The sequence below is a fragment of the Seriola aureovittata genome, chromosome 22 (genome assembly GCF_021018895.1).
Source record: "Seriola aureovittata isolate HTS-2021-v1 ecotype China chromosome 22, ASM2101889v1, whole genome shotgun sequence".
NCBI classification, from domain to species: Eukaryota; Metazoa; Chordata; class Actinopteri; order Carangiformes; family Carangidae; genus Seriola; species Seriola aureovittata.
The window spans coordinates 10,810,917-10,822,993 of NC_079385.1; the positions used below are offsets into that span (position 1 = coordinate 10,810,917).

At 41.5% G+C, this 12,077-nt stretch overlaps 1 protein-coding gene across 17 annotated transcripts in view; it reads left to right on the forward strand.

Moving 5' to 3' along the window:
• grm8a (glutamate receptor, metabotropic 8a) overlaps positions 1-12,077 on the forward strand; it is a 340,337-nt gene that overhangs the window by 144,110 nt on the left and 184,150 nt on the right. The window lies entirely within an intron of this gene.

Below are 12,077 nucleotides of genomic sequence, written 5' to 3' on the forward strand. Positions count from 1 at the left end.
AACCCACCCGTTTATTCTGCTCTTTTTAACATTGAACTGGGGCTTCTTTGCGGCAGATATATTGATTGTAGATGTCAGTCAAATAATTTTTTTTTGGGGGTGGGCATTTTTGCATTTATTTGGACAGTACATTGAGAGATAGACAGGAAATTCATGGAGAGGGAGGGGATGACATGCAGCAAAGGGCCGTGAGTCAGACTTGAACCCATGGCCACTGCGGTTAGGACTAAGCCCATGTGGTACACGCTCTACCAGGTGAGCCGCCGAATTTGAATTTGTCTGGAAAACCATGTGGTTTCAGGCGCAATGTGTTAAGAGGGAGGTAATACCACGGGCGGGATTACATAAAGTGAAGGATATAGAATTGAGAGTATGGGTTCAACATCCATTTCAAGGGGCTATTTGTACGTTTTCTGTGCCGCCGAATGTGATTTCCTGCCTGGAGAGGGAAACGGTGATCGTCTCTTGACAAGAGCTTCCGCCATCTGTCTTTATAATACACCCTCTGAGGAGAGCTACATCTTCAGAGCAGATTGGAGGCTTCACTGAGTCGCTATGGGAAGGTGATGAGACGGGCTGGGGCTAGCTTGTAGAAAAAGACATGATAGAGACAAGAGTTAACATTGGTGTTTCTTGCCACCTCTGGAGACAGCGCTTGGTGAGTAAAGGAATGAAGTTCGATGTTGAACTCACAATGTTTCTTCTAGACTTTCAAGTAAACAGCTGTTAATGCTAACGTTAGCTATGTAGCAATAACAAAACTTACAAATAGCTCCTTTTAAGAGAGAAATATTACTTCACAGGTGGCAGAATTCCTAATAGTTCATGGGATAGCAAAAAATGCCTAGAAATGACCTGTTTTGCTCAAAATCCTCAATATACATCCACCTGCACTTTTCCAAGTGCATTTGTAACATTAAGAATAATCATATTTCACAGTAATGAAAAATTCAGAAATTGAGGCACATGAACTTGACTCTTGCACTGAATGCAGTTGCACAAAAACCTGCAATACCAGTAGATGAATTCATTGCAGATGCATATCACAAACACACCACCTATGTTTGTACACCCCTCATCACATCCATATATTCATCGAAAAAGGAGAGAAAGAGGGAAACAGCGTCCCCGCAGCGTTGCCATCCCGCCCATCTAACTGTGGCAATTCGTTAGCATAGCACACAATAGCCTGTGTCAGTGTCAGGTGTAACAAACATGCACAGACACGTTTACAAATCACACACACACAAACACATATGCGCAACCCATAATATATTCGCAGACAGCCAAGCTTTTTCTTTTCACTGCCATTCAGGCGTCATGTTTGCCCACACAGATGCTATCAGCAGCAATAAGCCTGTGTGGTCATTGCTATTCAAAAACCATAATGTCGCCCATATATTCTGTTCATTGGCAGATTCTAATAGGAAGAAATTACTGGCTGAAGGTTCTATGGGCTGCGTGATTGGCCAGCTGCGTGGCGCTGCGTTGACTTATCGACGAAGTTCCTATTAAACATTTAATGCATGCGCGAGTGTATTTAGTTAAACACTGTAACTGTCACTTGTGAATGACTACATAAACTTGCTGATGCGCAATTTTCATTTCACAGTCGGCTCTTTGTGCGCTGCTGGGTGACTGATTCTGTTGATTTGGCAGAGATAAACATTGATAAACCGTTAAACAAACTGTGTGTGTGTGTGTGTGTGTGTGTGTGTGTGTGTGCTCGGGTACGTACTCAAACACAACTGCTCTGGATTGAGTTTCTGGCTTTTTGTGTGTGTGTGTGTGTGTGTGTGTGTGTGTGTGTGTGTTGTGTGTGTGTGTGTGTGTGTGTGTGTGTTTGTGTGTGTTCTAGGCTGTGCTAAATGATTGGTGGAGCCCTGCTTATTGTAGGAATGATTGTCTGGCATGTGTGTGTCTGTTTATGGGAACTAAAGAATCATCAAGTGTTTTGTTTTTTTTTTCCTGGAGAATTATTTAACAGATGCAGAAACCATGCTCCATTAAGTTTTGTATACAGTATGTATTCAAAGCACAGCAGCTGTACGGTTCTCTTTCTTTTGAGCAAACTTCATACTTTGTGTCATTAATAAGAATCTGCTATTTGTCACTGCTACTTAGCAATATTCTGTTAATATTGCAGAAAATAGAATATGGGATGTTGTGTTTAATCAGGCTTTGGTTTGCTACTTTTCATTTCCGTGTTATACATTTGGATCATCCCACAAAACACGACACTGCTATACATCATATGCCTGAAATATATAACAAGACGTCCAAATAAAAAATAGTTCACAGATTCTGAAGTAACACGTTAGAAAACAACAAACATACATACATCCTGATTTCTTGAAATTCCACCCACTTGTTTATCAATAACAACAATTCTGCATCACATTAATGCAAAAAATCACACGTCCTGAACTTTTGCTAGAGCCGAAGCAAATACAACTCCCACATTACTTCACTGTATCATCAATTAAATGTATCTCATTAAATCATGTCTGGGTTGAAGTGATGCAGATATTATTCTTGAGAACTATGAACTAATGACATGTATATTCACATACTGTATGTGGACGTACTTGTCATTTAGAATGTGGAGAAAAAAAAGAGACATATTACATTTTGAAAAGATATGTGAGGTTGTCAGGAAGATCACGGCGAAGGTCAGCTGTTATGATCACATTTTTACAACAGTTCATTCATTGGTTTCACTGTCGGGAGTGTGACGCCACGGCGACACACGCAGTAGGGGAGGTGGAGCAGCATACCCTTGCTAAGATCCTTCTTCTGCTGTGTGTGTGTATAAGTGTGTTTGAACCTGTATGTGTGTGTGTGCATGAGTGTGTAATCCTATTCTGGTATGTTTGTGAGTCGACATCTGTGCGTCTCTGTTCCAGTTTGTTCTGTTGAGTCTACATGTCATTTGTACATGTTGTTCTCGGTTTGATGACATATTTGTAGTTTTTTTTTTTTTTTGTATGTTTGAAATATATCAGTGTGAGTCTGTGTTTGTGTATATGTGTGAGATCCTTCATCCCCAGATAAGACACGGGCTGGAGGACAGCAGGGCAATCCCATCTTGGGGAGTAACAGGCATCAGCAGGGATCTGACGCTCTATTGGTGTGTGTGTGTGTGTGTGTGTGTGTGTGTGTGTGTGTGTGTGTGTGTGTGTGTGTGTGTGTGTGTGTGTGTGTATTCAGAAAGAAAAAAAAAACACATATATTCACACGCACACGTACACACACACATTCACATGTGCACACATAGCCCCGGTCTGAGGGCACTGCTGTAATTGGATGTCTGATTACTGTCAGATAGTGTGTGTAGGAGAGAAAGAGAAGGAGAGAGGCGGGAGAGAAAATGACAGAAAAATGAAAGAAAATTCTTCTCACAGGGAAAGAGAGAGAGAGTGTTGGCCAACAGCAGAGGAGAAGAAGAAAGAAATCGACGCTCAGAGGTTACAGAGAGAGAGAGAGAGAGGGGGAGAGAGGTGAGGTAGGGTAGAGGGAGTACCAGAGAGAGAAGTGGACATGTCCTCTCTTTGTGATCTCTGGGCTTAACATTGACCTTGTGCTTTTTATCTGTGGTCTGACATCCAATCATCCCTTGCTTATCTCCCTCCTCCCTCGTCCCCCTTGCCCCTACATCTTTTCATCTTTCCATCCCTTTCCATTTCTTCCTCTCCACCTTCTGATTCCTCTCCTCTTGCCTTGATCTAATATACATTTTTTCTATTTCAAAGGTGCTTTGTTGGCGTGGAAGTTTCAAAAATCACGTTGCCAAAGCGTCAAAAAACATTTTAGCCAAGTACACAATAACAGAAAGATAGAACACTAAAACACCAAGATCGATATACACATATATTGATTATATATTTACAATATATTATGCATATACTAAACATATATATATATATATATAGTGTTTGTTTGTGTGTCTCTCTAGTTCATTCACTGTCCCTGGTATATATTAGGCAGCAAGTTCTGCCTCCTTCGAGGAGTATTTTGAACTTTGAGACGTTTTTGCTTGTTGACATTTGGAATTACAGAATTGAACTATTTAAAGTAAATATTCCTTATATCAGTGTATGATTTACATTTCAGGAGGAAGTGCATCTCCGCCTCCTCCTCACCTGTCGAGCACATATCTGACCACATGTTCTTTTTTTCTTTCAGTTGCCATGATTTCTTTTGTGTGGTCCTTGTTCACTTGCTAGTTTGTGGACACTGAACCTGGACTGGACTTTCTGTCTCTGACAGTTACGAGATATTCTGCCAGTTCATAATCTCTGATTAGGGACAGATAATACTCTAATCTACTTTTGAAAAAAGGAGCTAAAAGCCAAAGTTTCAGATGGGTTTATTTACATTGTGTTATAATTTGGTCTCCTCTGATTGGATGATTGTGTCGTTGTGAACCTGGTGTGTTTGAGAGGGGGCAGTTAGCCTCTCCACCAACAGAGACCTGATACATCTTTCTCCATCTATCCTACCCCCCACCCCTCTGTCTTTCATTCTGTCCGTTCCTTTGGACTCCTAATTGTCCGAGTCTGTCTCACCCATTTCCACCTTTGCTCTCCCACCCCCCAGCAGAAAGCCAGTGGGATTAATCTTATTGATTGGAAGCATTGGTGATCCGTGACAGGTGGCAGTAGGTCAGATGACTCGATGGAGACATTAACTGACTTGTCTCCTGCCTGAAGACTCACAGAACTGGTCTCCAGTTGCACTTGTCAGCCCTCACCGTGGTACTGACAGTGAAGAGTTCATTTGTGAGGCTGCCGCGCTCTCGCTGTACCTGCTGAGATTACGCAGTTCAATCTGGAATCTGCATAACATTCAACTTTATCTCTTTGCTCTCTGCCCCGGAGCCGAGCAAGCACCCTTTGGATACCAAGGGCCCACCCCTTGGTTTTCAAAGGTTGGGCAGGTCACTTGTGTTTTACAAGAACTTATATAGATGATACAGACACAAGTTCTGACTGAGCGCTATGAACCAATACTAGTTGAATGTACTACATGCTAGAGACAGAAGAGGCTAGTTTCAAGAGGACTGCTCACACACACACACACACACACACACACACACACACCACACACACACACACACACACACACACAGACACACACACACAGACACACACACACAGACACAGACATGACACTTAAACACACATGCAAACAGGTTCTCCTCTCTCTCTCTATCCCGTGCACACACTTGACACCAAACACAACGCTCCGTGCCGTAGGTGTCCACCTGTGTCCCCTCAGACCTGAGCAAACGCTGACTTCAGCTAAACTGCTCGACTCCTGTGGTGAAGACAGACCTGCCACCCCGCCCCACCCCATACTTCACCCCACACACACACACACACACACACACACACACACACACACACACACACACACACACATTTTGATTGGGATGGTAGGGGAAGTGAGATGTTAAAAGGCCAAGATCTTCTGTCTCTCTCTCTGTCTCTTTTTCTCTCTTGCCCACTCAGTCTTTGTCTCCCTTGTGTGTTGTTTGCGTCTTCTTTCACTTTCCCCACTCGAACCTCCAGGACCCCCCCCCCCCATCTCTCTCCCTCTCTCTGCTGCACACACATGCACACACACACAGAAATAATGAAAGATGTCTGTTTGTACAATGTCCAATCTTTTCTCCCTGTGCAAATTCAGGTATCCATGTACTGGGAGGCGGCACAGTCTGTCCTCTGTGTATAAAATAAAGATGGAGAAAAAGTCCTGCTGCCCGGCAACTTCAGCCCATAGACGCAAATTATACTGACATTCAAATTTAGTCCTATTTTCAGCTGTCAGAGTGACAACACAAAACAATGATTCTCATCAACCTAATGGAGAAAAGAGGGAGCATGGAATAATTGCACCATGCTGTCACTGCATCCGCTCCTAAAACAAGACAGATACATTACATAGGACGTCCACACCAGCTACTCATTTGATTAGTAATGCAGATGTACAAGAAGGAATGGGGAGCTTCTATGTCGGTCGTCGATGGCTATTACATTATATAACACTGGTGCAGATGGACAAGAAGTGGCATTCACTGTGGTTACTGCAACACTAATGCAATGCAGGATGGGAGATGTCACATACTCCGAATAAATAGAGGCTAAAAAGTTAAACAAACCCCAAAACTTGTTTATACTGTATACAGATATCTTTCCATCCACAAATTACTAAAAGATTGGCTTATATAATACATATACACCCCATCATTTTTTCATGCAAATGAAAAATTGAATTGTTCCATCTTGTACACTTACTCGTACAGCTGAGGTTTCAGTTTCTGGGTTTCAGGGCAATATGGAGAGTATTGCATCATCATTGTCCTTAGCTTGTTAGTAGTGTCAATGTGACAAACTGTTGTAACACTACTAAGTCCCCAACTAAACCCCCGTTTAGCATTTACATATGTACATATATGTAACACATTTAATGTAGTTGTAAGCAGATATAAGAGCAGCTTAAGTTTTTTATTTCAACTTACAAGAAACACATATTTGATGTTATTACAACTGTGTTTGACTTTGTTGGCATTTATTATCATTTACAGCAGCCCTAAATGTTTATATAGTGCTTAAGACAGCTGTGAATTATTAAGGGTTAGTGTTGCCTAACCGCGAACTTTTGGAAATTTTGAAACAAGCTAAATATATATATATATATATATATAAAAAAAAGAGTGGGTTCTTGCACCCATTTTTTTTATCTCTGTCTGATCTCCTCCTCTTGGCCAGTTGAATCTAACTCTGGAGCATTTACTGTAGTACAGTAGGTATCACTGCAGTATTCATACATAACCCAGAAAAGGAGGATATCTGCGACGTCTAGAATTGTAATAAATTTGCCAAGTAGACGTAGCCTGAGGGACAACTCCAGCGGCTGTCAGTGTATTATTAAATTCTGCTATAACATACTGAGGCGAGAATGTGAATTAGCTTTTCGGATAGACACCACAAATTATTGTATTTTGTCTGAGCACCACTTGAAACGTTTTATTATATGCACAGTAGATCATTAGAAATATCCAATATCCATTCGTTGTTGCAAACTGCAGCCTCGGTTTATACTGTGATAACTCACAGCGCCGTGCAGACATCGCTCATATTTTTATCTCAGTGTGAATTTACACCATCCTAATCGAGCAAATATTTACCAAAAGTAATTCGATTTCTTTAACTGAAACAACTCTGGCCATTTTTTCTTTTCCCTTCCCTATATCAGTGTTTTCATTATCAGGAAATTAAAGCAATTTCAGGCGTTAGACCGTCATGGGCTCATGGAAGCTTTCCCACCTCAGGGTTAGATCAGGTCTGAGCAGCATCTTTTTCCGAGTTCTGGTTAGGACCGTCTTAAAATTTTGGAGCCCAGTTGATGCTCTAAGGCCTGTGTCCTTTAAAGGCATATTTTAATGGGAGGATGTAAATTTCCTGGGACAGCGGTTCCGTGGGTGTTGTCAATGATTCATTAGTAAGCCTGAGGAGAAGTTTCAACTCTGAGCGAAAAAATGCAGAACACTAATATTTACTGCACCACTTAATCCACACCCAAGCAAATGAAAGAAGAAAAAAAAAAAAAAAATCCAGCATGTGTATCGTGCACATAGTTACTTCAGTGCACACACAAATACACGTAAAGGCAAATGTTCAGCGGTAAGCGCGGACAAAACTCACAAAAAAGCACGCGTTAGTAGGAACATGCGCGCGCGTTCACACACGCACACGAATCAGTGACTTCAAAGGCCCACGCTGCGGTGCCCCAAGCCATGAACAAAGCATAGAGAGGCAGAGGGCAACTTTTAATTTTAAAGCAGTTCTAATGAGGTTTGGAGAGAAAGAAAGTGTGTCAAAATCAGTGTGTTTGTGTGTGCTTCCCTCCTAGTTACAGCTCACTGGCAGGTATTTGTGTGGGCTTGAATGCAGTGGGTGGTTTTTTTTTATTTTTTATTTATTTTTTTATTTTATCAAAGAAATGCGTGCTAAGCCGGAGAGAGAAATTAATTTCTTCCTGTGTGGATTTGTTGGATGCACACAACCTGATATTTAGTCCAAGCATATTGAATGTAATAGCAACAACTGACAAGATGTGTGTGTGTGTGTGTGTGTGTGTGTGTGTGTGTGTGTGTGTGTGTGTGTGTGTGTGGGGAGAAAGACACAGCTGTATCTTAATGGAAGAATCATTAAAGACAGGGTCTTTGATTTCACTACCTTCCTTTCATTTTTGTTACACACTCACATCTGACACAGAGATATGCACACAGGCACAGAAACACACTTTAAAGTTGCTCTCATTACTCATGCTTAGCAAAAAACTGCGTTAGTGTCTGTGTGTGTATCCAAGCTGTAATGCCAGTATAAATGCTTTACAAGAAAGATGAGTGTATCGTTGAGAGTGTATGTGTATGTGTGTGTGTGTGTGTGTGTGTGTGTGTGTGTGTGTGTGTGTGTGGGGCACTCCTGTAGTGTTGAATGGAGGGTCACTGCAGGGTATCTTGAGCTGATGCAAAGGACGACTGCTGGAGACATCTCTTCAAACCGTTTGCTGGAAGATGCAGCCAAATGTGAAAGTGTGCAAATTGAAGATGAAGTAGGGAACTAGAGGGAGGCAACAGAAAAAGAAGAGCAGATGATGCAAACGCTGACACTGAACATGGATGAAGAATAGAGAGGCAGACATGAAAAGGAAGGTGATTGTTGCCTCTGCTGATAGCTTAAAACCTCTCAAAAAAAAAGTCAGGTGTGCAGCAGCTCTGCTCTCTGCAGGTGTCAGGTGTTGCTATTGTCATATTGTTTCCATAATTGGCTCTTTTTCAGCACTCAGTACAAACGCAGCCACGAGTGTGTTTCTCTTCCTGTGTTTAAATGCTTTTAAAGATTTTGATATTTTGTGATTGAGACAGTTTGGGGCCATTATCGCTCACTCCTCTAATAAATTGTGTTGTACAATTGATTGTTACATTTCCCTGGTAATTGTGCACAATGGTTTTTTTTCTTTTTTTTTCTCCTTTTCTCACATTGAATAAATACTTTGGAGATGCACTCCCTGAAAACTTTGACAGGCTGCAGATGAGAGAAAAATGACACGAAGCAAGATATGTAGAGTGAGAGTAATTCCTATTTGTTTTTTTTGTGTGTGTGTGCTTTCTCCCCATTGATGTCCCATTATGGTTAATAGATGAAATGGTGCAGAGAGAGAGAGAGAGGGGAGCGTGTGGGAGGGAGGCGGATTGTTAATTAAACGTTGAGACAGCGGTGTTTCCCGTCCTGAAACGGAATGAATTTATTCTCTAAACAGAATGGAGTTAATTGCGACTATAAGGGTTTCATTCGGAGAAGTGCTGGACGCACTTAACATCGAATTTATCATCACAACTTCCTTTTTCAGATGCAAATGCACACTCACATTCACACGAAAACACATGCTGATCCGCACTTGTATGCATGCATCATAGCTCATGGGTTGACACCTATATATATATATATATATACACATGCACAAAAATATATTCACACCAACACACGGAGGTAAACAAACTAGGCACATATACAAATAAACAGACACAAGGATTAAGTCACATTGTACTCCACAGTAAAGCCTCAATAATCAGGTTATTAGCGATAAACTCAGCGTATTGTTTTTCAACAGCTGTAGGTCCCATAATTCAGTTGGCCCCGTTATAGACGAATGTGCTACAATCTGTGAATTATGTAATAAAGTGGCTGTTACTGTGATCCGGCGGCGGCCATTCTTTTATCTGAAATGAATAAAGAGAATTTCTGACTGCTCTCACATTAGCATGGCCGGCGTGTGATGTGATGTGTCTAAATAAGTAATTATCCAGTTTTCACACAATCAGCCAAATTATGAGCCTGCAGATTTTTTTTTTTTTGGGGGGGGGGGGGGGGGGGGGAGAGAGAAGTAAAACGATTCTGTCTGTAACAATTGCGAGTTGAGGATGATCAAACAGCTTTTCACACTTTGATTCCTCTAAATGTAGCGGCTAATTCAGACTTTGTCCCAGCAATGGGGAACATTATTGACGCGTTCGGCTGCCAAATCATGTGTTTTCTACTCCTGTTTATACACATGACGAGGAATGTCTGTCTGATGTCAGCGGCCACTGCTTTCTCTCTTCTCTTTGGGAAAAAGAGCTGGCGGCAGGGTAGTTATTTGATTTGGCCTGCAAAAAGCTTTCACACCATGTCAGGTACCTGAAATGCAGGTTTTCTAACCCACATCTTCACTAAAATCAATACCGGGGCTTGTAGTTCACAGGAGCACTTTTTCACTTCTGACATAACTTTTTTTTTTCACACTAGGAGCTGTCTGCTCGTCCTCAACAACCAACAAAGAAACACTGGTCTCAACAAAAGCTTTGATATTTTTGTTTACAAGATTTGCGTCATGTGTTTCTCTTTCTATTTTTTTTTTTTTGTTCTCAAACTTTGCAACACAAAGCAAAAAAATCCTCTGCCCAGAATGTCGAGATGTTTTGGAGGCTTTTTTTTTGTAATTACGTCTCACTTTTCTATAGCTCCTGTTTATTTAGCAACTGCTGCTTTTGACATTCTTTGAGTGATTTTAGACAAAAATAAATAAATAAAAGAGATGTTGATGTTTCCCCTGACCCAACCTCACAGCTTTCCTTTCAACAGAGCAGCGAAGGTGCGCTCTAATAACTCATGTTGGCTGTGATTGAGCCGCTTTTTTTCTTTTTTCTTTTTTAGGCTCCATCAAAGACGAGAGGTGTTTTAGGGGATAGCGGTGATTTTCGGCCAAGACATTGACTGTCAGGTGTGTGTGTGTGTGTGTGTTTGCTTGCGAGTGTGTACGCAGACACTAACACACAGACATAATTTGATAGTGTCTTTATCTGGGAAGTCTGCTGTCCGCGGGGACAGTTATTGATGATGTGTGTGAGGCTATGAAACAAACCATGATTTAATCACTTTTATACTGCTCCAAGGACAGTGGAGAGAGAATGCAAACATCAGCGCTTGTGCGTGTGCGTGTGTGTGTGTGTGTGTACATAATGTACGCCTTGTTACCTCATGATTTGTTATCTGTGTGTACATATACAAAACTGTATGTCAAGTTTGTGATTATCCTTGAGAAAGTATTCTAAACTTCCAAGTATTTGTTTCCTGTGTGTTGTGTGTGTGTGTGTGTGTGTGTGTGCGTGTGTGCGTGTGCGTGTGTGCGTGCGCATGTGTATGCTTGTGAGGAGTAGACAAGGGTGCCAGTGAAGATTTTGTCACTTTAGCGATTATTCTTGAGAGGCTTTTAATATGAGGCTAATGAGTATTTGTTTTAGCAGTCATGCACACTGGTGTGCGTGTGTCTGCGTGGGTATGAATGCGCTTGTGTGTGTGAGTGCGAGCGTGAGTAAGGAGTGTGATGTAGTGAAAGCGACAGACTGTACAGATGTTCAATAAATGGGCTGGAACAGGCAGGGAGGAAAGGGGACATCATTCACAGTCCCTCACACACACACACACACACATACACACACACACACACACACACACACATGGACTGAAAAGTGACAATATGAAAATGTAGACACACATAAAACACATGGATACACGCAGTCGGTCTTACATCATACACTGCTTAAAGATATTGCAGATAGTAATGTTGTAACAATGACATAATCCGACACACTCACACACACACACACACACACACACACACACACACACACACACACACCTTTACAGACACAAAAGAGGGAGAGATGTATGTATTTATGTGGGTGCCCTTTTCTTTTTTTGTTGTTGTTCTGAAAGTCATTCAGAAACTATTTCAACCTTTTTGTCCCCATATTTCCTGGGTTGAACAATAACGATTTCTGAGAGAGAGAGAGAGGTGACAAAAATCTTCCTATTTATCACATATTGGGAGTGAAATAACCAATATTGCTGTGACTGCGATTCCTTTCACCCACACCGATAGGAAATGAAGCGTGAGTGTGAAGTGGGTGCAGAGGATATTTCCTGGCACTCACACTGTGCCCGCTGATGTGATTTTTGAATCATCAT